Source organism: Lepus europaeus, chromosome 14 (assembly GCF_033115175.1).
Source record: "Lepus europaeus isolate LE1 chromosome 14, mLepTim1.pri, whole genome shotgun sequence".
Taxonomy (NCBI): domain Eukaryota; kingdom Metazoa; phylum Chordata; class Mammalia; order Lagomorpha; family Leporidae; genus Lepus; species Lepus europaeus.
The window spans coordinates 40,129,282-40,151,864 of NC_084840.1; the positions used below are offsets into that span (position 1 = coordinate 40,129,282).

Genomic DNA, 22,583 nt, shown 5'->3' on the forward strand with positions numbered 1-22,583 from the left:
GTAACGGGCCAAACTGGATAACCTGCAGCTGGCCCAGAAAGAGGTGGGCTCTGCATCCTCAGGCCCCCAGCCTGCCTCCCCCAGAGGTGTCACATCACACCACCTAGGGATCAGACACTGGAGACCTGGGTTCTGGCCCAGGCTCTGCGGCCAGGTGGCCTGGGCAAGTCTCTCTTGCCCTTGTCCCCTGAGGCCCCCTTGCAGCTGGATCTGCTGTGTCCCTGGTCCTGTGAAACGCAGGAAAGCCACTCAGCAGATTTAGCACCACGGACTCCACAACAGCCCTGCTCAGTGCTGGGGCAGAACCCCTGCAAGATGTGGGGCTCACCAGGCATCTGTCCATGGGATGGGGCAGAGCCTCCAGAGCCCCTGGGACCCGGGAGTGCTACCCAGCAGCCACCAAGACACTCTGGGAAACTGGCTTCCCCAAGCGGCCCAATGCACCTGCAGGCCATGCCTCCAGCAGGGGTGCTGCACAAAACAAGCTGCGCTCTGGTGCACTCTGCTCACAGCAGAACAAGGCCAGCTCCACCAGAATATCACTGCAGAGCCAGGATCTAGCCACGCGCCTACTACATCTCAAGCCCCTAAAACCTACTGTTGGAAGCCACTGAATGTAGTAGATTTTAGAAAAACAAGCCTGGAAAAATCTGAGTTCAGGGCTCTCATCTTTCTAAGGTCAGATTGACCTTAGTCTGAGGTCAGATGACCTTGAGTGGGGACGTGTGCTTGGAATGCCCCCGTGTGGCGGAAGGCGATGGCATGGGCCACAATGCCGACGCCGGGGTGGGGGAGGGGGGGCAGGTCCTCACAGCAACCTCGCATGCCCTAGATCTGTAATTAATTGGTGGCACCTGTTCCACAGCCCTACCACCTCTCTGCTCCGCCCATCCATCCCCAGCAGCTCAGACAACACAGGTTCTTAAGCACCGCTGGTTAACAGGTCTCCAGTCACACAGATGTGCTGAATAAAGAGGGAAAAACTGCCAAGAGGTTTACCTGGGAGGTCCACCACCCTCCTGGGAACCATGAATCAGGACTGAAAAAAAAAATGAAATCTACATTTTCACTGTCTTTTAACTTAATTTTACTCTTTCCTTTCATTATGCATGTATCCAACAAACACAATAACATTAGCAGTCTTCATCCTCCATGGAAATCATAGATGTTTCCATGCCACACTGCAGCCAAGACATTGACTTCTCAAACTCTCGCTGCCACAAAGCACCACTTCAGAGCTACAACACTCATTAGACCCATGGCTGGGTCTTCTTCTTTTGTGTATTATTCCAGAAGCACAGTGTTTCTACATACAAATTTGTCTGTTTAAAAAATATTTTGATAACTGTTTTTCAATGTTATGTAAGTTTTTTGGAAGTCCTTGTATTAAAGACACTTTAAAGTGCATTTTTTCCCAAAAGCCCCCTATTCTGAGAAGGGGTCTAAGGATTCACCAGACTGAAAGGATCCAACAGGTCCAAAACCAGGCTGGAAACCTCTGGATGTAGGTTTCTAATAGCTCCTCTGAGTTTGACTCCCCCCACCCCGCCCCGCCCACTCAGATGCAAAGCCCAGAGGCAGACCTTTGGTGCAGCAGGTTAAGCAACCTACTGGGATGCTTGCATCCATATCGGAGTCCCTGAGTTCAAGTCCTGGCCCCACCTCTGATCCCAGCTTCCTGCTGATATACACCCAGGAAGGCATCAGGTCGTGACTCAAATGCCGGGGCTCTGCCAACCACGTGGGAGACTCGTATGGAGTTCCAGGCTCCTGGTTTCAGCCTGGTCCAGCCCCAGCTGTTGCAAGCATTTGGGGAGCAAACCAGCAGAGGGAAGCTCGCTCATCCATGCTCTCTCTCCCTCTCTCTGCCTTTCAAATAAAAGGAAAAGAAGTAAATAAATTTAAAAAGCAACTTTCAAAGCACGTACAGATGATGGAAGGCCATTTGGTTGGATGCGGGGGCTCTAGGTGCCATGGAAATAGGGGACCCTGGAGAGGGAAAAGGGCTTTGTGTGCTGCTTATGGGGTGCAAGCTTGCCCCGCCAGAAGGAAGCCAGGAGGAGGGTGGTCGCCTGGCCTGCAGAGGTGGGCATTTTTCTCATCCTGGTGCTCTCCAGCCTAAACTAAGGGCAACAGCACCTGGCCAGGGTTCTGAGCTTACCCGCCTGCTGGAGGACCTATGCTCAGATCCCTCTCTGTTCTGCTGTTTTATACAGTGCTTGTGGGCATCGGCATCTTCGGATGTTCTGATGCTGCCAGTGTGATTTGGATGAGCCCTGTTGCTAAGAAACCAATCCCAGATGTATCTTTAAACACACAGCCCCAGAAAAGCACATTCCCCTCCAAGCAGCTCCACCGCATCTTGTCTGGGGCCACTCAGGTTAGACCAACAGCTGTTCCAACGGCCACATTCCTAACCCCAAGGAAATTTCACTGCACTGCTCTGATAACCACACAGAGGAGTCCCCTTCCGAACTTGGGGCAATGACCTTGGGTAAAAAGGAGGGCACCGTTCCTGCCAAGGCCACCTGCAATCATTGAGCAGGAGGCTCAGGCTGGACAAGTGGACCTGGCCATGCAGCAGATACTGGGGGGACCGGCAAGCTGTGGCCCCCTCCTGGGGGCTCCTCTGAGTGTTTCTAAGAACCAAAGGCCCCATACACACCAGGCCACATCCCACCAGAGCTTCCCTCCTCCGGAAGCTCTGGTTCCTGCCGTGTGCTACCCAACAGGGCAGAGCAGGGGCTCCGGTGGAGAAGTCCCCTCCCCTCTGAAGCTTGAAAGCAGAAGGGGACCCTGCAGGTACCCCCAGGATTTGGGGGGATCCTTGATCTAGGCACCCCCAGGAGTAAGGCTGTTTCAGAAGGGCACTTTCACACGGTACAGGTTCTCTGGCTCCGCCCCACCCCTACCAGTACTGAGCCAGGCCCTCTGAGTGGAAGCTGGGGTTTCAGCACGTTTTCTTCACACAGCATAGCACCACAAATCAGCTGCGCCCCTGGCTGGCTGTGGCGTTCCACAATGACTGAGCACCTGCTACGAGCAGACCTGGGACCAGTGCCGAGGGAGGAGCCTTCCTGCACTTGACAGGCCACAGGCTAGGGACCTCCAGGCTAGAACAGGAGGAGGCCTTCACCCCAGGATGGATCTGCAGGATAATAACAGTAATATTTCATTCTCTATGTGCAAAGCACTGCTCCAAGGCTTGTGATATAATTATTCATTTAACGGTCAAGAGGGTGCCACGAGGTGGGTACCACTAGCCCCATGTTGCAGATGAATAAACTGAGGTACCGACAGGGAAGTCACTGGTCCAGGGTCACACAAGTCATCACATGCTAGAGGGGGAATGCAAGAGGTATTCCTTCAGAAAGAAATTACATGCAGAAAAAGGTCTCCAGGACTCGGGGAGGGGCACACGTGAGCACACATGAGCACAGACACACAGCAGCAGCATTCTAGTCCCTGACTGACAGCCACCAAATGCCCTCTTGCTGGGCTCCCTCCCAGCTACTCCCTTGGACAGCACAGTGGGTGGCTCGGCTCTCGCTCACCCGGTAGGAGGAGCAAGGGCTGCCCCTGCCCTTCCTGCACTGGGGAGCCTGGAGGTGCACCTGCGAGGAAGTGCCCACTGCATTTCATACCTTGGGGAATCAGGGACAGGGGACATGCCCTTTTGTCCCCACAGCCACAGCAGTGGCCACCAAAGGGGGCGGCTGGCAGCAAGACACCAGTCTAGTGCTTAGTGGGCTCCTGGCTCCTTCCCTCTCCTCCTTGCCGCCCACCAGCCCCAGCCACACTGCCTGATACTTGCATTAAAAAAAAAATGTTTCTTTTTGTTTGTGTTGAGTGAAGAGCCTGGGGCTGTGCTGCAGGCAGCACCCTGGTGCTGATTCCACTATGGACAATTGGGCTGTGAGCCACTTTCCAGCAGCTGCCCCAGCCACATTTTTTGGGCTATTTCAGGGCAAACAAACAATGCCTAAGAGCCTGTGAGCAGCAGGCAAGCCTTGAGCAAGTGGCCTGCCAGGGGTGGGTGGGCCTGTGGGCGAGGCAAGGGCGGGTCCTAGGTCCTGGGCAGAGGTACCTGCCTCTACACCCTGAATCCACAGGGGACTGGGGGGGACCCATGGCCCTGAGCACCCTGGGAATGGGCTTTGGCCCAAGTCTCACTAGTCTAGAAGCACAAAATGTCACGAACTTCCACACATGCACCTGTTGCAGGCCCACATAGGGTCTCCGTGTGCAGGTCCACATGTGCACACAGAGGGTACCCCTTGGTTGGCTTCCAAGGAACCGGGATCAGCGCTCCGCCAGACACAGTCTGGTGTGTCCTCCTCTGGGTGGCCCTGTTTGCATTTCCGGCACTACATAAACAATAACAGTCAACACAATGGCTTTCTAGTAATTCATGGTTCCTCATGATTCATCATGCCGTGTGAGTCAAACCCCTTGGCTGTTCCCAGGTGCTTGATCAGGCAGCGCCTGGTGCCGGACGCCTGAGGGGCTCATGGCGGGACCCGGGGCAGAATCCTCTGGTGCTGATGCTTCTGCTACTAACTCCCTCTACCCATCATTTCTTTTCCAAAGCATTTCTGTTATTAAAAAGCTCTCTCTCCTATTTGTTCTGCTCCTCCTTCAATCTCTGCATATCCTGTTCCCTGGGAAATAAAACTTAACAGTATGCAGGCTCCTCTGGCTGGCATCATTGATAAAAATTATGCCATTCGGTGCCACTGGGACCATCTACCGCCCCTAATTTCATTCGATTTTCCTCCACTGGCGTTTACAGTGACTAGCAAATGATTTCTCATTCAGGGTTTTCTTGTTTTAGCAGCTAATATTGCTGTGGTTTTACTCTCTGTTGTTTTCCACTGCAAATGTTCCACCTTTGAGCAGTGCTGCGCTTTATATGGGATTTGGGGACAAATCTGGTCCAAAGCAAAGAAGAACCCTTGAGTTTCCCCACACCCCATGGGTGGCTCCAGGATGTTCAGCCCTCAAAGTTTCGGAAGAGATTTCAGGGCAGCATGACCTGGCCAGAGCCATGGAAGAGCAGAGTGGCTGTCCATGGGTGACTACCCGATTGGCTTTGGCCCCAGGACAGGCTGGGCTCCTTCTGCCCTCAGCAGGTCCACTTTCCAGAAGCCTCTGGGTCAAGGGTGTCGTTTAGACGTCCTGGTCTCTGCCATCACTGGGATTCTTGGAATCCTAAGTGTGGCATTTGAGGGAAGCAGCCATGGGGTGGCTGCCAAATTTACCACCTACTTTTCCCCAAACACTACATATCAACCGCAGCCCTCCATGTGCAAAATCCCCACAAAATCATGTTTATGGAAATTGTATTGCCATGGCAACTGTAAAGGTCTCACAAGTATTTTTAAAATAGCAAATTAACAAAACCCACTTATAAAAATCTAAAATCTGTTCCTTGATGGGCATTTGTGAACATCCAGATTCTAACAAACACACACCAAAAAAAGAATGTGTTTTGTGGCATCATGGCAAAAAGGAAGGGAAGGGCTCCTGACCCTGGATTCATGGGGGGCAGAGGGCTGAGTTTGTGGAAACAAAGTCTGATTTTTCTAATAAGAGGCTGTACTTTGGATTTGCTCTGGAAAACAACACCAAGATCTTTGGTGCTGAAAAATATGGATAAGAGACCTGAATTGCTGAAATCCTAATTTTTTTACTTTCTATTTCCACATCACTGATATTATTACCTTACCCACTCTGCAAGACTGTTCCATTTTTAACTCATAGGTTTTCAGCAGTTGCATAAGCTTCTGCCGCTGTGATTTAGCCTGGCTCAATCTCTCTTCTAAAACCTGCTCCTCGGAAGTCTGCCCGCAAATCATACACAGAGGAAGGGCAGAAAACAGATTCAGAAGCACCCAACCAGAACCCTTTTGCTTTTGAGAAATGTAATTGGCATGACAATCAAAGGAGATCCTTTTAAGAAGCTGATGCATGAATTTGCAGTGCCTTTTGTAAAGATTTAAAACATAACAGGTGTATTTGATGACTCCTTATAACAAGGAATCATTGAGGGTTTGAACCATTCAAACACTGGAGGAAGGAAAACCAAACCATGCAACAGATGATCTCACTTGGTCTCTGCAGGCGGGGAACAGGAGGGAAGGGAGAGCCGACAGCACAGCAATGGGTGCTCCAGGGTGCAAAGCGCACTGGACCCTGTCGTGCTTGGCTGCAGACAGCCTGGGCTTCACAGCAGACAGAGTGAGGAGGAACGGCTCAGTCCCAGTGCAAACAACAGGCTGAGCAGACGTTGCCTCTTCCAGAGGAGGGAGGAGGGCTCCAGGTGCAGGAGGGAAAGGGCGTTTCTGGGAGGCAGCAATTCCAGAGTCGGGGGTTCCTGCGAGGAGAGCAGGCTGGCAACTCTTCTGGGCACAAGGGGCAGCCCAGAGACCTCTGAGCAAGCTCCAGGGGCCAGGACTGCATGGGACACGGGGGCAGCTCAGCCCCTCCGCAACATCACCAATATCCCCTCCCATACCCCTCCCCCTAACTCCTTGGCATTGTGCTAACTCATGAGCACCAAGGGCCCACGCTGTTCAGACAGCCCCGGCTCTGTGCAATGGGCCATCCCACAGCTTCCAGGAGGAAGACCGTGCTAGGAACCAACCTCTCCAGGAGAGCCAGGGGGAGCGGGGACAGGTGGTCAGGGAGGACCCCACAGTCCAGAAGGGGACTATGCAACAGGGAGTCCCTGCAAGAAGCAAAGGCTGTCAACCCTGGAGCAATGCCAGGGGTCACTGGCTCAGCTGGCCTGAAGGGGAAGTGAGGGAAGGCGGGAGAGGAGGAAGGGTGCTGGAGTGATGGAAGGGGCTGCGGGATGGAGGCCACGATCACGGACAGAAAGTGGAGAATTCGGGCTGACACCTGACCCCACTCCTCCTTTCTTCCATCCCTGCCAGTGATCATCATTGGCCAAGACAAGGCTAGGGAGGCAGTGACGTAGGCCAGAGAGGTCAGCCCCTTCTGGTCCACAGCAGAGGAGGGGAGGGTACAGAATGCAGAAAGAGGGGAGCGAGAGGTGAGGGAGCCAACCAGCGCCCCCCGCAGCCTCCTCCCCTGCCCCCTCTGGGAGGGCCAGGCTTCTCACTCAGATCAGCTGGTGGGGGCGGCTCCCCGCCGGCAGGACAAATTGCTGGTTCCATTCACTTCCTGACATGGAGGCCGGAGGTGCACAGAGCCCTGATTTTGTTTCCTAGCCTATCTCAGCACAAACAAGGAGGCAAGAGCAACAGCCATCTCGGCTCCAGGTGGTCATGCAGCAGAGCTGGACAGGGAGAACAAGCCCCACCAGGCCAAGTGCAGTTCTGACAGGGCTGGGCTCAGAGGCCAGGCTTCCGGGTCTCAGTCTGGCACACAGTATACTTTCCCTAAGGAAGGGAGACAGGTCCCAGCTCGTTACCAGTCAGCCAGTATGGTGGGATTCTACAGGGTGCTCTGCACTGGGCCACCCACTGGAGGGAGACACACCAAAAAAAAAGGTGTACTCAAACACAGGATTAATCACATGGGTTTAAAATTAGAAAACCCAAAAAAAGAGTGGCAGGTAGACCAGATGACACAAAAGAAAAATTGCTTTGTTTCAATGCATGTTCTGCCTGACCCCACCACCTTCCCCCAGTCAATGAGCTGTCTGCAGAATTATATTAGTTGCTTTCAAATGTATGTTAGGAGTCATGTGCATGTCCCCTCACCACTGGCAGGAGTGCCAATCCACTGGTGCCTGGGGTAACCACTCACCCACTCCCTTCTGTGGATCTGCCTTCCAGGTCCACACTGCCCAAGGACCTACAGCTTGACACAGGGTAGACCTAGAACATCCTGCAGCAGGAGCTGTTTGGGGCTCAGATGAGAAACCAGCTGGGAAAAGCACACAGTATTCCTGCCCAAGAGTGGGCTAAAGGAGCTGGAGATCCTTCCAGGCCCATGGCTCTCTGTGTTTGCTTTCCTTTTAGCCCAAGTCAGTTCCCAAGCACTGAGGCCCATCTTCTCAGGACAGGCAAGGCTCCGAGTCAAGCTCTAGTCCATCAGACCCAAGCTTGAAATGCGAGCGAGAGTATCAGGGCCTGACACCCTGTCTGCCTTCTTTCTCAGAACCCCAGCTACTTGGGCCTAAGATGGTTATGTTTACTTCTTTCCCTTCTGAGTCAGGCCACAGGGTGACTCCTGGAAAGATTCCACTCACATGTATAACCCACATGATCCATCAGAGCAACTGGGGATGGGGCCACTCTGCCTGCCCTCTTGGCGTGGCGCAGCCTTGGGTTGTTGGTTTGAGTTGGTTTCTTTGAGGCCCATGATGATTCTTGGACTGCATACTGAGTTGTCAAAAAGAGGAATGACCAAGAACATAAAAATCTCTCCAAATAGCCTTCTGAGGCATTGGGATCTGCTCCAGCTCCAGCTGAACACTCGGATTCCTGATCAGCCCCAGAGGAGGCAGCAAGGGCAGCCTGTTCCGACTCAACAGGCCACTGAAGGCACTGTCGTGTGTGTGCTGGCCCCAGGCTCCTGGGAAATGCGCTTCGGTTCTAATCAAGCCTGTGCTGATGGAGCAGAGAGGCAGACTCATACACGCAGCGCTTGGGGGAGGGGTCCCTGGGAAAATCTCTTTGGGGGCCTTGGGCCTTGCAGTGCTACCTGATGCTGTGACTTACTTCCCATGACCCCTTGATGGCCCTCCTGCATTTGACTAGTCAAAGCTGGGGGACTTCAGGGCTAAGACAGAAGCTGTGACTTAGGGAACAGCAGTTTGGACTGTGATATAATCACTATGTCTAAACTGCGAGTATGTTTGGCTTTGGGCCATGTCATTTTTTTAAATTAAAATTTTTTTTTTATTTGACAGGTATAGATAGATAGTGAGAGATAGATAGAGAGAGAGAGAGAGAGAGAGAGAGAAAAGTCCTCCTTCCGTTGGTTCACCCCCCAAATGGCTGCTACAGCCGGCACTGTGCCGATCTGAAGCCAGGAGCCAGGTACTTCTCCTGGTCTCCCATGGGGTGCAGGGCCCAAGCACTTGGGCCATCCTCCACTGCCCTCCCGGGCCACAGCAGAGAGCTGGCCTGGAAGAGTAACGACCAGGACTAGAACCCAGTGCCCATATGGGATGCTGGCACCACAGGCGGAGGATTTAACCAAGTGAACCACGGCGCCGGCCCCTTAAAATATTTTCAAACTGTTAGAAAATTTGCAACAATCATATAGAAACTCCTCTATCCTCTTTACTCAGATTTCCAATTTTTTTATTATTATTTTTTAAATTTTTATGAGATACAGCAATCTTTCATTCACTGGTTCACTCCCCAAATGTACACACTGGTTGGGGATGGGCCAGGCCAAAGCCAGGAGCTTGGAACCCATTCCAAGTCTCCAATGTGGGTGGTAGAGACCCAAGTACTTGGGCCGTCACCTGCTGTCTCCCAAGGTGCACATTAGCAGGAAGCTAGAATCAGAAGTGGAGTCAGGATTTGAACTCAGACACTCTGATATGTGATGCGGGTGTCCCGAGCAGCATCTTATCTGCTGTGCTGACCGCCTGCCCTGAGAGTAGCAATTTCTAACATTTGATTACACTTTGCCATTCTCTCCCCCTGCCTTTCCAATGCTCACTCATTTTTCCTGAGCCATCTGTGAATAAGCTGCCTTCTTCCAGGTCCTTTACGCCTTCACACTTGAGTGTATGGATCTATAGAACCAAGATAGCCCACTACATATTCATCATACAGACATCAACCTTGGAAGCGCAATACTGCTACGACCTTTTATCTACTCTACAGCCCACATTCCTATTCTGTCAATTGTCTCAATAATGTCCCCGCTGGTGTGCCTTCTTCTCCAGTACAGGAGCCAGTCCAAGATCATGCTTCCCATCCGGTTGCCATGGTTTTAGCCTCCTTTTATCGTTCATGACAGCAGTATTTTTGAAGAATACAGGCCGGGGGTTGTGTACGATGTCTCTCGATTTGGGCTTGCCTGATGTGTTCTGAGCAGACTCAGATAATGTGTTCCTGGCCAGTGCACTGCAGAAGTACAGGTGTGCCCCCTTAGCCTATCACACCAGAAGGCACCCGACATCCATCCGTCCCTTGGTGGTGATGTGACTTTTTAAACCGCTTTATTGAGACAGAATTCATATACCCTAAAATTCACCCATTTAATAACTCACTGCGGTAGCCACAGCTGTGGAACCATCACAGCCAATTCTAGAACATTTCATCACCTTCAAAAGAAGCCTTGTACCCATGAGCAGCCACCCCTTCCCCCACCATCTACTTTCTGTCCCCATGGATTTGCCTGTCATGGACACTTTGTACGAGTGGAATCCGAGTGAGGGGCCTGTGTGACTGGGGTCTTCCACCTGACATCATTCTCTCCAGGCTCAGATGTCAATTCTGCTCCCCCTGGGAAGATGCTTCTGGTTGCTCCACTCTGTGGCTCTCCCTCCTTTGCAAGGGGTAAGCATCCTGAGAGGGGCCTACCAGAGAACACCCCGCTCCTCATCAGGCAGCCGCTGGAGTTGACAGAAGGTCACTAAGAGCCATCACCTCTGCCATTCTCCCTGACACTCGTCCATCAGCTGTTCCCTAAACAACTTCAAAGGACATGGGGGAGGGGCCAGTGCAGGTAGAGACGCCGCCTACAGTGTCAGCATCCCATATGGGCATCGGTTTGAGTCCTGGCTGCTCCACTTCTGATCCAGCTCTCTGCTATGGCCTGGGAAAGCAGTAGAAAATGCCCGAGTCCCTGGGCCCCTGCAGCTGTGTGGGAGACTGGGAAGAAGCTCCTGATTCCTGGCTTTGGATCAGTGCAGCTCCGGCCACTGCAACCAATTGGAGTGAACCAGCGGATGGAAGCCCTCTTTCTTTCTCTCTCTCTCTTCCTCTCCTTCTCTGAATTTCAAGTAAATAAATAAATCTTTAGAAAGAAAGAAAGAACGAACAAACGAACGAACGGACATGGGGGACCCATGGGAGGTGGCCCTGCTCTCCCCCACTAATACCTCGACTGCTCCAGTGGGTCCCCCGCAGGGTGGGCCATCTTCCCCAGTGATGGGGCAGCCGGCAGCTCTCCTCTGCCCCATGTCCCTGCCCTATGTGGTCCCACATGCTGTGGTACGGTCCTCCCACCCCCACCTTCACCCTGCCAGGAGCCCTTGGGACCTCCAGCTCCTGCTTTCCTCTGAGCTCGGCTGGCTGAGCCATGCGTGACCTGAAGGCCTGTGACCCTCATGTAAGGGCCCACTAGACTAAGGGAGCAAGGCCCTGCTCCTGCTTCCGCTTTTCCAACCCACAGTTAGCACGCGTGCATGCCTCCAATCCCACACACACCTACTGGAAAAGACAGCGAGGAACCACGGGAGGCACAGACGAGCTAAGTGTGGGCCTGACCTTTGCATCAGAGGATTGAGACAAGAGCAAAAGAGCCAGAATTGTGGGCTGTGCTAAACAATCTGACTGTGCCAGGCAGGAGTCCACCTCGCTGCAGTGGTCAAGAGAGGGATCCGCAGGAGGGCACGCTGGGCGGGCCTCGTGGGCTGGGGAGGAGCTGCACAGTGGCAGAGGGGTAGAGGCTCCAGGCAGGGGTGCAGCAGGAGCGACAGTGCGCCTCAAGGAGGGACCACATACAGAGAGGGAAAGAGCAGGCGAAGCCCTCGCTGGGCCCACTGGGGGATACGGACTGCCTTCAATGGACACTGAAGACTCAGAACCGAGGGCGGCCATGAGCAGAGCCGGGCTTCATCTGTGCCCACAGAAACTCCACTGAGCCGAGGTCAGGAGATTTGTCAGCCCCACTGCAATGGACCCATCTGAACGCCGGGGCTGTCTGTGCTCCCTCCTGCAGCTCGGCTGAGAGGCGCCACCCATCCTTCCCCAGGGGACCGCTCACGGCACCCAGGACACACCCCACCTTCCAGCTCGCCTCACCGATGCCATGCTATTTCGTTTTCATTGAGAGTGTTTCTGCTTGGGGAGATGCTTCTTTTTAAAGCAAAATGGAAAATAAAACATGACACCCTCCCAAACACTGTTCCCTGGCTCCAGGCCGCCTGCATCTCGCCCACCTGCATCACTAACGCGGGCCTGCTTCAGAGACAGCAGGGATGGAAAAGGGACCCAGACAGCCACTCCCCCCAAGGACACCTGGATTAAGATGGTTTTTCCCCATTAAGCATCCGCGGTTCTGCAAGAAAGCGGCCAGTGGTGAGGAGGCAAGGCGGGGCGGGGATGGAATAACAGGCTGTGTTGTACTCAAAGCCGCAGAGCCGATCGCCATGGCAGAGGGGTATGGAGGGAATCACATCTCCACAAAGCTGTCCTGGGAGGTGAAGGTGCTGGGGACACAGGCACCTGCTCGCTGACTGGCCTCGCGGCTGTGCGGCTGTCCCCAGCCCCTCCTTCATCAGCCCTGGCACTTTCAGTTAATTCAGCACACACGAATCAATACTCCACGACCAGCCAGGACTGGGGCATGCAGGAAGGCCCAGGGCCAAGGTCAGGGCTGCTCCTCATCTGCGAGCTGAGGGGGCTGGAGAGGCCCTGAAGCCCCCTGCCCTGGGAAGCTCAGCACAGCCTGTTGTCAACAAACCCCAAATCATTCTTGGCCTGGGGGCTGAACTTGTCAGGCAACGAAGACCACAGCCCACTCAGCGCTTGGCTCAACAGGGCCCTCGGGCCATGGCCCCACGGACCCCGGGTCTCAGGGCAGCCATGGGCTCACATCATCATTGTATCCCTTCTAAGAGAAATGACCTCTTTCATGTAATTTAAGGCCTTTCATAGAACAAATGGAAAATGAGAGAGGCATAGTCTCCCCTCTCCAACATCTCAGCTTTCTCCACGAAATCATCCATACTTCACATGACTTTGAGAACGTAGTGCCAGCCGAGGCCAGAGGAATTGCCATGCTGAAGATTCCCCCTTCCTCACCCCAGGTAGCTGGGCCACGGGGCACGGGCCTCAAGGGCACGTGGATGAGCTGCCCGGTGGTTTTCCTGCATTTCCAAGGCTGAGATCCTCAAACTCAGCCCTAGGAACTGTCTTCTCATTATTATAGCAAAGCAGCTACAGGTGAAGCTTATCGTGATGTGTGTGTGTGTGCATGCGCAAGCTGTGAACACACACACGCACACACTCATTCAGCACCCTGAGGTTCTCACAGCCCTTCACCAAACTACAACACTAGCCTCGAAGATCTGTCCTTGCACAGGCCCAGGACCTGGGGAGTGTAGTGAAGAGAGCTTCTCCTTGGTGTGTTAAGCCCAGCCCCGGAGAGCAAGTGCTTTGCCCCATCACCCTGGTGTGTCTCTGGTGCGGGGTCTGGCCAGGTGCCCAGTAGGAATTCCCAGCACTCCATTGCATGAGCCAAGGAGAACCAGATACTGAAAAAGGCAGCAGTGCCTGGTGGTCCTCGCCGATGGGGAAACTCAGCCCCAAGAGGCTGTGTGACCTACCCCAGGTTCCAGGTTAAACTCCCAAGTTTAGAGGTTGCCAAGAGGAGGAAAAAGCCAAGAAAAAGCCCACAAGGTACTAAGGAGCCAGAGTTAGGTCTAACACCTGCCACCCTAGAGGTCACCACTCTTCCCACCATGCTTTGTGGCATCACGAATCTGAGAGAGAACTAGAAACGAGAGTTCAGGCCCCCGGGGGTCATTCTGTTCAGACTGTTGCTCATCTCCTGTGCCTCCAGGCTTACCAGGAAAGCACCTGCTCCCTGCTGCAGACTGGATTCGACGGGCGACCCACGCTTTCTCCATGAAAGCACTCCATCTGCATTTCTCAGTGTCTGTCTTCCTGTAAGAGGGTGCGACTGCACCTCCTCTGCCTTCGCACCCCAGCTGCAAGCACAAACTTGCACACAGAGGAGTGCGGTGCATGTCTTAAGGGGAGAGCGTGACTGAAGGCACAGGGAAGTCCGCTCTCCTCTGCTCGGCTCGCCCCTATCCCCTACTGAATCCACCCTCCCTCCACACCATCTGACCTCAGCCCATCCCGCCCCACCCCGCCAGCCTCCCTGCCATCTATCAGAAGGATGTGCACAGGGTTTATGTACGCATCCAGTGAAGTTCCCCTTGAAACAGAGAAGGTCCAAATTGAGATATTCTGTTACTATAAACTACACACCAGACTCTGACAACCTAGTGCATGAGAAAGAAACACAAAATGTCTCATTAGTAATTTTTATATTGATGACATGTTGAAATGATAATGCTTTGGACATACAGGATGAAATGAAATAGTAACATTAATTTCACCTATTCCTTTTTACTTTTATGAGTACTAGAAAATATTAAATTCCATATGCTTATATTCCTATTGGGAAAGTTCTGGCCCAGGTCTTATAGGTTATAATAAGGACCTGAGATTTTATTCTCTGTGAAATGGGGTCACTAGGGGGTTTTAAGCTCAGAAAATGACACAATCTGATACAGGGGTTTTAAGCTCAGAAAATGACACAATCTGATACATACGTGTTTAAAGGATTGCTACATGGACACAGGTAATAGGGAGCAGGCCATTTAAGAAGCTGTTGCAGTAACTCCGGGAAGACGGAGGCTTGGACCAGAGAGTGGAAAGAGTTGGTCAGATACTGAATAGATTTTGAAGGCAGAGCCAAGAGCATTTCCTGACAGATTGGGCGTGGGGAGTGAGAAAAAGCTGAGTCCCAGTTTTTGGCTCGAGTATCTAGAAGGATGCCATTTACTGAAGTGGGGAAGGACGAGAGAGCAGACCAGGAGTTCAGGTTTGGACCTGTTATGTCCACGATGCCTCTGGTTTCCAAAGGGAGGTGTTGGGAAGGGCAGGAGTCTGAGCTGGGGATCTCAATTTGGGAGTCATCATCATAAGGGTGCAGTTTAAAGCCCAGAGACGGGGCAAGATCACCAAGGAAATGCATATAGGCAGAAAACAGAGGACCAAGGTCAAGGTCAAGTGAATGTGAACTCCCAAGTTCAGACATTGCTGAGAGGAGTAAAGGAAACCAGAATGCCTATGATGTACGAAAGGGGTGGGTGTCTAGCCCAGCAGCTAAAACACCAGTCACGTCACCCTCACCCTACACCAGAGCACTTGGGTTCGAGTCCCAGTTCTGCCCCCAATTCCAGTTTTCTGCTAGTGTGCACCTGGTGTTGGCTAAAGTAGTGTGGTTCCTGCCACCATGTGAAAGACTTGGATGGAGTTCCTGGCTCCTGGCTTCAGCCTGGCCCAGCTCTGGCTGTTGCAGGCATCTGGGAAGTGAAGCAGTAGACAGAAGCTCTGTTTGTTTCTCTGTCTTTCCTCCTCTCAAATAATAATAATAATAAAACTCTTTTCTAAAGAAATGCAAACCAGGAGATGGTGGTAACACGAAGAAGAGGAACAGCCACCAATTCAGCAACTTGAAGGTGCTGGTGCCCCTGAAAAACACCATTTAGGGGAACAATGGAAGCAAAAACCTGATTCGAAAGAGTTCATGAGAAAATGGGGCGGGGGGAGAGGCAACAACTACAGACAGCCCCTGCAGGGAATTCTGCTGGAAAGAGGAGCAAAGAAGCAGGCAGTGGTCCCGTGGTGAAACAGGATCGAGAGACCCTATTCTGAAAAGATGGAGACAAGGGCAGCATGTGTGTGTGTGTGGCTGAGAGGGAGCTGGTGGAGAAAGCCGACGATGCTGGAAAGGCTGGGGAGTCCGCTAACGCTCTTGTAACCTTCGAAGAGCACACTGATGTTGCCTGTTCACGTTGTCCCAACCCTAGACACCACTGCTCGCCTTCCTATTGGGTCACAGGAGTCAGGGCCTCACGTGACCCTCATCTCCTTCCTGTTTCCTTCCAACATCTGCCCAACACGTCCAGTTGTCCCACTGCACCAACACACCACCATTTCCATTTATCGATTGCCACCTCGGTATCCTTCACTTCCTCATCTATCAGCTTATATAGCATTTCCTGATTCCCTACTTTATATAATGAGGGTATTCACACCTGTACCCTACCCACTACATGCTATTCAGCTTGGCATGCTACACTGGACAATGGCAATGCTCACAACAACCGAACCTCAGCAACGTGGGCCATGCCCTGCTTCTGGGAACCAGGCTGAAGAGCAGGGCAGAGGTCTGAGCCAGGGATCTGAATTTGGGAGTCGGCATCATTAGAATGCAACACAAAGCCCAGGGCCTGAGCAAGACCACCGAAATAGTGAGTGTAGGTGGAAAGACAAGATCAGGGTCAAGATCATTCTTTTTTTTTTTTTAAGATCTATTTATTAATTTGAGATGTAGAGTTACAGAGAGAGAGGGAGAGACAGAGGGATAGAGAGGTCCTCCACCCACTGGTTCACTCCCCAAGTGGCCAATCCAAAGCCAGGAGCTTCTTACAGGTCTCCCATATGGATGCAGGGGCCCAAGGACTTGGGCCATCTTACATTGCATTCATCCTCCACTGCTTTCCGCCATAAGCTGGGAGCTGAATTGGAATGCAGCAGCCGAGACTTGAACCAATGCCCATATGAAATGTCAGTGCCACAGGCAGAGGTTTAACCTACCACTCCATAGCACTGGCCCCAAGGATATCATTCTTGTGAGAGAGAGAAAAGAACAATGACAGGATCTCACAATGCCTCTAACTGCGTCTGTTCAGCATGGCATATGTCACTTCCATGCACACTCAACTGGCCAAAGCAAGTCACACGGCCAGGCTGGGTATCCGCGGGCAAGGGAGGAAGTATTCTCCTCCCACGAGAGGTGGGTCAGCCACAGAGTACCAGGTGGGTGTGCACAATCCCCTTCTCTCCTCTTCCAGCCTCCAACTGCTACAACCTGTGCCTTTCACATCACACTCTTAAGGTAGAAAATCCTTACATGTCCCTTTATGGCTATTCTTAAATCACTTCCAATGCTTCGTTGTTGGATGGAGAAGCTGAGAAGTACTGAGCAGTATTTCCATTACTATGAGTAAGCAGACATTCCTCCCTGCAGAGCCAAAGACCTGCGGGTGCACCACAGTCCCCGTGACACAGACCTGATACACTTGGGAGACCCGTCCTTACATTCCACTGCTCAGAAGCAGGCCATGTTTCAGATCACTTCGTATTTGTGCTATGCCTTTTAAGAAATTGTTTTTTGTTCTCCTGAACTTTCCAACTACCTTTCTTCTTCCTTCTTGATAGAAGAAACAGGTGTCTTCTGCACCATATCTATCACCCAATATCCTCCAAATTCCTTCTCACCGCATTTAGTGTTTGGAATCTTTCTCTTCTTAAAGACTGTTGCTCTTCTAATGCAACGGAGCAGGTTGCCGCACTATGGCATCTTAATGTTTGTGCATGAGCTTTTGTCCTTGCTGTAATTCCTAGTTGCCTTGTTTCCTTGCTTGCTTTCTTAATTTTCTGCAGTGTCCCTGCAATACTCCGCTCAGTGGAATGGGATCGTCTCACGCCATGCTCAGAGCTTGCTCTGCTGGAGCCCTCCATCCCCCCACTCCAGTGAAGACTGACTGCCCTCCAGGCCTGCTAAACAATTTATCCTGGGGTTGCTCTCTACGGCTGCCCTCAATAGGACTGTTTCCCGGATCTCATATCTTCTTTCTTGGTTTACTCCCTTACTTTGCTGAAATACATCTTCAAGTAGCTTCCTTAAAAAGCTTGAAAGGCGAATGTTTGGCCTACCCATAAAGACGCTAGCTTGGATGTCTGTGTTCCATATCAGGGTACCAGGGTTTAATGCTTGACTCTAACTCCTGATTCCAGCTTCCTGCTAATGCAAACCCTGAGGGCAGAGAGTGATGGGTCAAGTAGCTGGGTTCCTGCCACCTGTGTGGGAGCCCCAGATTGAGTCCCCGGCTTCTGGCTTTGGCCCTGACCCTGGTACAACCCCAAGTATTGCAGGCATTTGGAGAGTGAGCCAACAGATGGAAGCCTTACTTTGTTGCTGTAGATTCATTCTGAGAGGAGGAGCGTGGTAGGGGCAAGAGGTGCGGAGTCACCACACAGACCCCAGGAGTCGGGTGAAAGCAGGTCAGAGGCGAGCAGCCTGCAGACTCGTTTCAGTTGGTACAGCTGCTTAAATAGCCAAGGCAGCCAATCAGGTCAAGGGGCAGTCTATGCCCTAACCAATGACACCCTGTTGCCAGGCAGTTTCTGAAGCCATCCAATCACAGCCTGTTGCCAGGCAGGCTCCATTGCCAGCGGCCATCTTGGCATGGCCTTCTCATTCCACCACATCTCTCCCTTTTCGTTTATTTTATTTTTATTTATTTATTTTTTGACAGGCAGAGTGGACAGTGAGAGAGAGAGAGAGAGAGAGAGAGAGAGAGAAAGGTCTCCCTTTGCCGTTGGTTCACTCTCCAATGGCTGCCGCAGCTGGCGCACCGTGCTGATCCTAACGCAAGAGCCAGGTGTTTATCCTGGTCTCCCATGGGGTGCAGGGCCCAAGCACTTGGGCCATCCTCCACTGCACTCCCGGGCCACAGCAGAGAGCTGGCCTGGAAGAGGGGCAACTGGCCTTTTCATTTATTTTTGAGCAATGGGAGGCACGATTCTTGGCCATACCATTGTTGACCCTGTTTCCATGTGGTCTCCATATGCGGCTGTGCCTGTCTTAGGTTGTCCCCCAGGGGATCTTACCCGTCTTTGACTAACCAGCACTCAAAATGGGAGACCACAGGAGTGCTTGCTCAGATTGGGGTAGGGATGAGGAACAATGGTAATCAGGAATGGCATGACTGCACACAGGCTGTGGGCCGTTTGAGTGGCTGACCAGAGCTAGTGGGGTATAAAACAGTAGCGGATGTGGCTATGGGCAGTGCTGCTCTTAAACATTGGCAACAGGCTGTGACTGGTTAGGGCATAGACTGCCCCTTGCCCAGATTGGCTACCTTGGCTATATAAGCTGCTGTACCAACTGAAATAAACGAGTCTGCATGCTGCTTGCCTCTGGCCTGCTTTCACCCGACTCCCGGAGTCTGTGTGGTGACTCCACACCTCTTGCCCTCACCATGTTCCTCCTCTCAGAACGAATCCACAGCAACATCTGGTGCCCAACGTGACTGAGACAGCATGTTGGACTCGGTGAGGTCCCCACTTGATTTCAGCAAGTAAGCCCCTCGGTGTTTTGTGTGCTGTTCAGTTCTGTGAGGGTGAGCACAGAACCCCCTCCTATACCCCTTTCCTTGTCCTTGCCCTCGGTTGAAGTGACCCCAGGTTAGGCACATACAGCCCAGAAGCGTAACACTGCTTCTCGGCTCCTCCTACTTTCAGATCGCCCAGCAAATTCACATAAGGGACTGATCATCCCAGAATTCGGAACCAAGTCATCTCTCACTGGAGAGAAGTGACGCTCCGGATATACCGTGTGGGCATACGGCCTTGACCTAACAAATCAAGGACGTCCCCCACTAAGCACAGGACATATGTATGATCTGACACACCACTGTCTGTTCGTCTAATGTAGGGAACCCCTACATAATGCCATCAGCTGCGGAGGTGCTAGGAATTTGTTTTGTTATGGCAGCAGTGCTGTGCGTGTCTTTCTTGTGGCTAAAGTTGGCATAGCCTTCTCATTCCACCACATTCCTTCTCTGTCTACCTCTCTATCTTTCAAACAAATTTTTAAAATATCATTTTAAAGACTGAGTAGAGTGGAAACCTCCTTGGTTCTTACATCCTCAGGCCTTCCTCACTTATGTATAAAATACATGCGTAGGACCAGATAATGTTTAATGCCTACTTCCAGAGTATAGTTCTAGTCAATATGTATTCATTTAAAACATATTACTTCAAGGAGAAATTTAAAGTAGTTGCATCTCTCACAGACTTTACAATCTTTGTGGGAGACAAAGACCAAAGTCTACAATGCAAGAGATGCAGCTTGTGATTCACTGCCAGTGCAAGCCCTGGGGACAGAGGAAAGAGAGCGGAGCTGAGCCAGCCTGTGGTGCCTGCTGGGGCAGCAAGACTCACGGAGTGCCAGAGAGCAGGCAGTATGCTAGAGGTAGGTTAGAGGTTCATGTCATGCTCTCCAGTGGATTAATGGCCAACATCAGTTGGATGTGGTTCAATCAGATGGAGTGCTTCACGGTCAATGGAAGTTCTTTCTCCCGCTTTCCCAGTTACTATCTGAATCATCACCATGTTTGTCCCACCAAATGCAGAGAGAGATAATTTTTACATCTGCAAGTGTAATTAAACCCCTGATCAGCAGAGAAGCTCTCTGGCCATTTTGGGGCATAACAATAAACTTCCATAGTGTGTAAAAACAACTGTGTAAATGCAGGCACATGCCGTTCTTGTTGGAACCAGAAGGTGCCACCAGCCAGCTTTATCAGTGGAGTTGTGTGGAACAGAACCAGGGGTGATCTTCACAAGCACATGTTTTCAAAAACTGTTGCTCACTGTTCCAAGGAGGAGACAACGTGATCATAAATCACTTCTTCTCATCCCCTCCCCAGGAGAGGAAACATCCCTCTTATGGTAAGATACGAGTATCATCCTGACGGCACTGCTGCTTGGATGGTGAAGGTACTGGAAACTTCAAGGGCAAGGTTTCTCCATGGTAGGTCCTGCAAACTGGATGGACCTGACACACCTACATCAGAGCAAAAAAGGTGCCTTCATCCAGCCCAATGCCTGCTCGCTTGCTCTCTCTCATCCAATTTGCAAATAAGGAGAGCACATGAGGGCACGGCAATCTATGTCACCCTGAATGATTTCTTCATCATCATCCCTGTGGCTGGCGTCAGGTGGGTGCCTGTGTTGGTCGCATGAGTGAATGAACTGAAGGAAGCTGCATTTCATCAATGGGCAAAAGCGACCTGAACAATCAGTTATCACAGGAGCTTCCAACCAGCCAGGAGGGCTTGGAGGAGTGGATCTGCGCCAAGGGGAGGTTTTCCAAGAGCTGAGGCTGTTCACACCTCTCGAGGAGGATGAGGGGACCAAAACACGCTCGCAGGGTTTGCCTGGGCTGCTGTGCTGGCCCCGACTGCACTGCAGGTAGAGAGCTGAGCAGAGACCCACAAGTGGTCCCAGAGGGCTGTGTTCATGCTGCCACCCAGAGATGGGCCCGGTGCTCAGCTCTGCAGAACAAAGCGGGAGGCTTTGCACAATCCCATTTCACCCTCCCAGCAACCTGGAGAGATAAGTGTCCCTGACTTACAGATGACAGGCACTGCCAAGGGCCAGGAACCCGGCCCCTCCATCCTGCGAGGAGAAGAGCAGGGCCCTGGACAGCCAGCAAGGCCTGCAGCAGCAGCCAAAGCAAAATAAGAAATACGCCTGCAGTAGGTCACTGAAAAATCCCGTCTGCACACCCACGGCTCACCTGTTTCATGCCTTTTGTAGTTTGCTTATTTTCTCTTGCTGCTGCTTTCTTAGAAATCTTTTAGTTGTTGGCTTGTTACAAAAATCCCACAGGGTTCTGGTCTAATAAAGGGAATTGTGAAGTGGGGAATGCTGGATGCCCAGGGCAGTGGATCCAAGGTAAGAGGTCAGGGGTCAATGCTGCTCTGCGGCCAGATGAGGTGAGACCCAGGAGGGCATGCACAGGTGCACGGCAGGCAGCAGGTATCCCACAGGAATGACCCAGCAGCAGCAATCTGGTACAGCCCCTTCCACGTGGCACCAACACATTTGTTTTCTCAAAAGACCATAGGGTGGCATTTACTTCCACATTTGAGAAGGCAAAAATATATGTGTATGAAATAAGGCACATCCAGCCTCAGGATCTTCACATGAGCCGCAGACAGCAGTTTCCTTTTACTCCAGCAGGTGGAAATTCCTGCACCACCAAATTAACATCAGCTTGCATCCTGGCAGGTCTCACTGTGCAGACAGAGCCACCGGATGACACCAGGGTGGGCTGGAGGGAGCGGGGGCGGGGGGGGGGGGAGGGGGGGGGGGAGGCAGGCTGCTGGAGGCATCCCTGGAGGTGCAAGCCCAACCCAGGCGACCTAGCTTAACTACTCGGGAAAAGGATGGGGGACAGAAAGGGCAGCAAGCAGAGCGGCAAGCACAGGTCCTGCGTGGGAGGGAGCGGCCTGAGCTGTACCCTGCACCGCAGCAGCAGAGGCTGGTGAAGAACAGGGCCGTGAGAAAGGCCAAAGTCCAACGCTAAACCACTTCCAGCTGACCGCAGCTCCTGGGAACTTGAGCCCCACGCCGGCAACCAGCTCCTCAGCAGGGGCAGGCTTTCTCCCGGAGACGCACAAGGGGCGCCCGCCCGCCCGGTGGGCTCTGCGCAGGAGTGGGGGGCAACTCCCAGCACCAGACTGGCGGGTGGCTGGCAGATGGGCTGCAGCGGAGGCGGCCGGCCCAGCAGGCGGAGGTCTGGGGGTGGGGTCGGAAGAACGAGAGACAGAACACTTCGCATCCCATCTCTCCACTCGCCCTTCAAGCACCTCTCCGTGCCGGGCCTCTGTCTTAAAATGTGGGCGCGGATGCCACCAGAGCCCCTCCTGGAAGCCAGGGTCCGACACAGAATGACAAAGGAGCGCTCTCCACTTTTCTTGCGGGGTCACCTGTGGCCAGGCCCAGTCAAAACTCACGCGGTCATCGCCCACGCCCTCGGCGCCC

The 22,583-nt window shown here is 52.5% G+C and overlaps 1 protein-coding gene across 3 annotated transcripts in view; it reads right to left on the reverse strand.

Moving 5' to 3' along the window:
- Positions 1-22,583, reverse strand: part of STUM (stum, mechanosensory transduction mediator homolog) — a 175,357-nt gene that overhangs the window by 27,958 nt on the left and 124,816 nt on the right. The gene's annotated exons all lie outside the window — the stretch shown is intronic.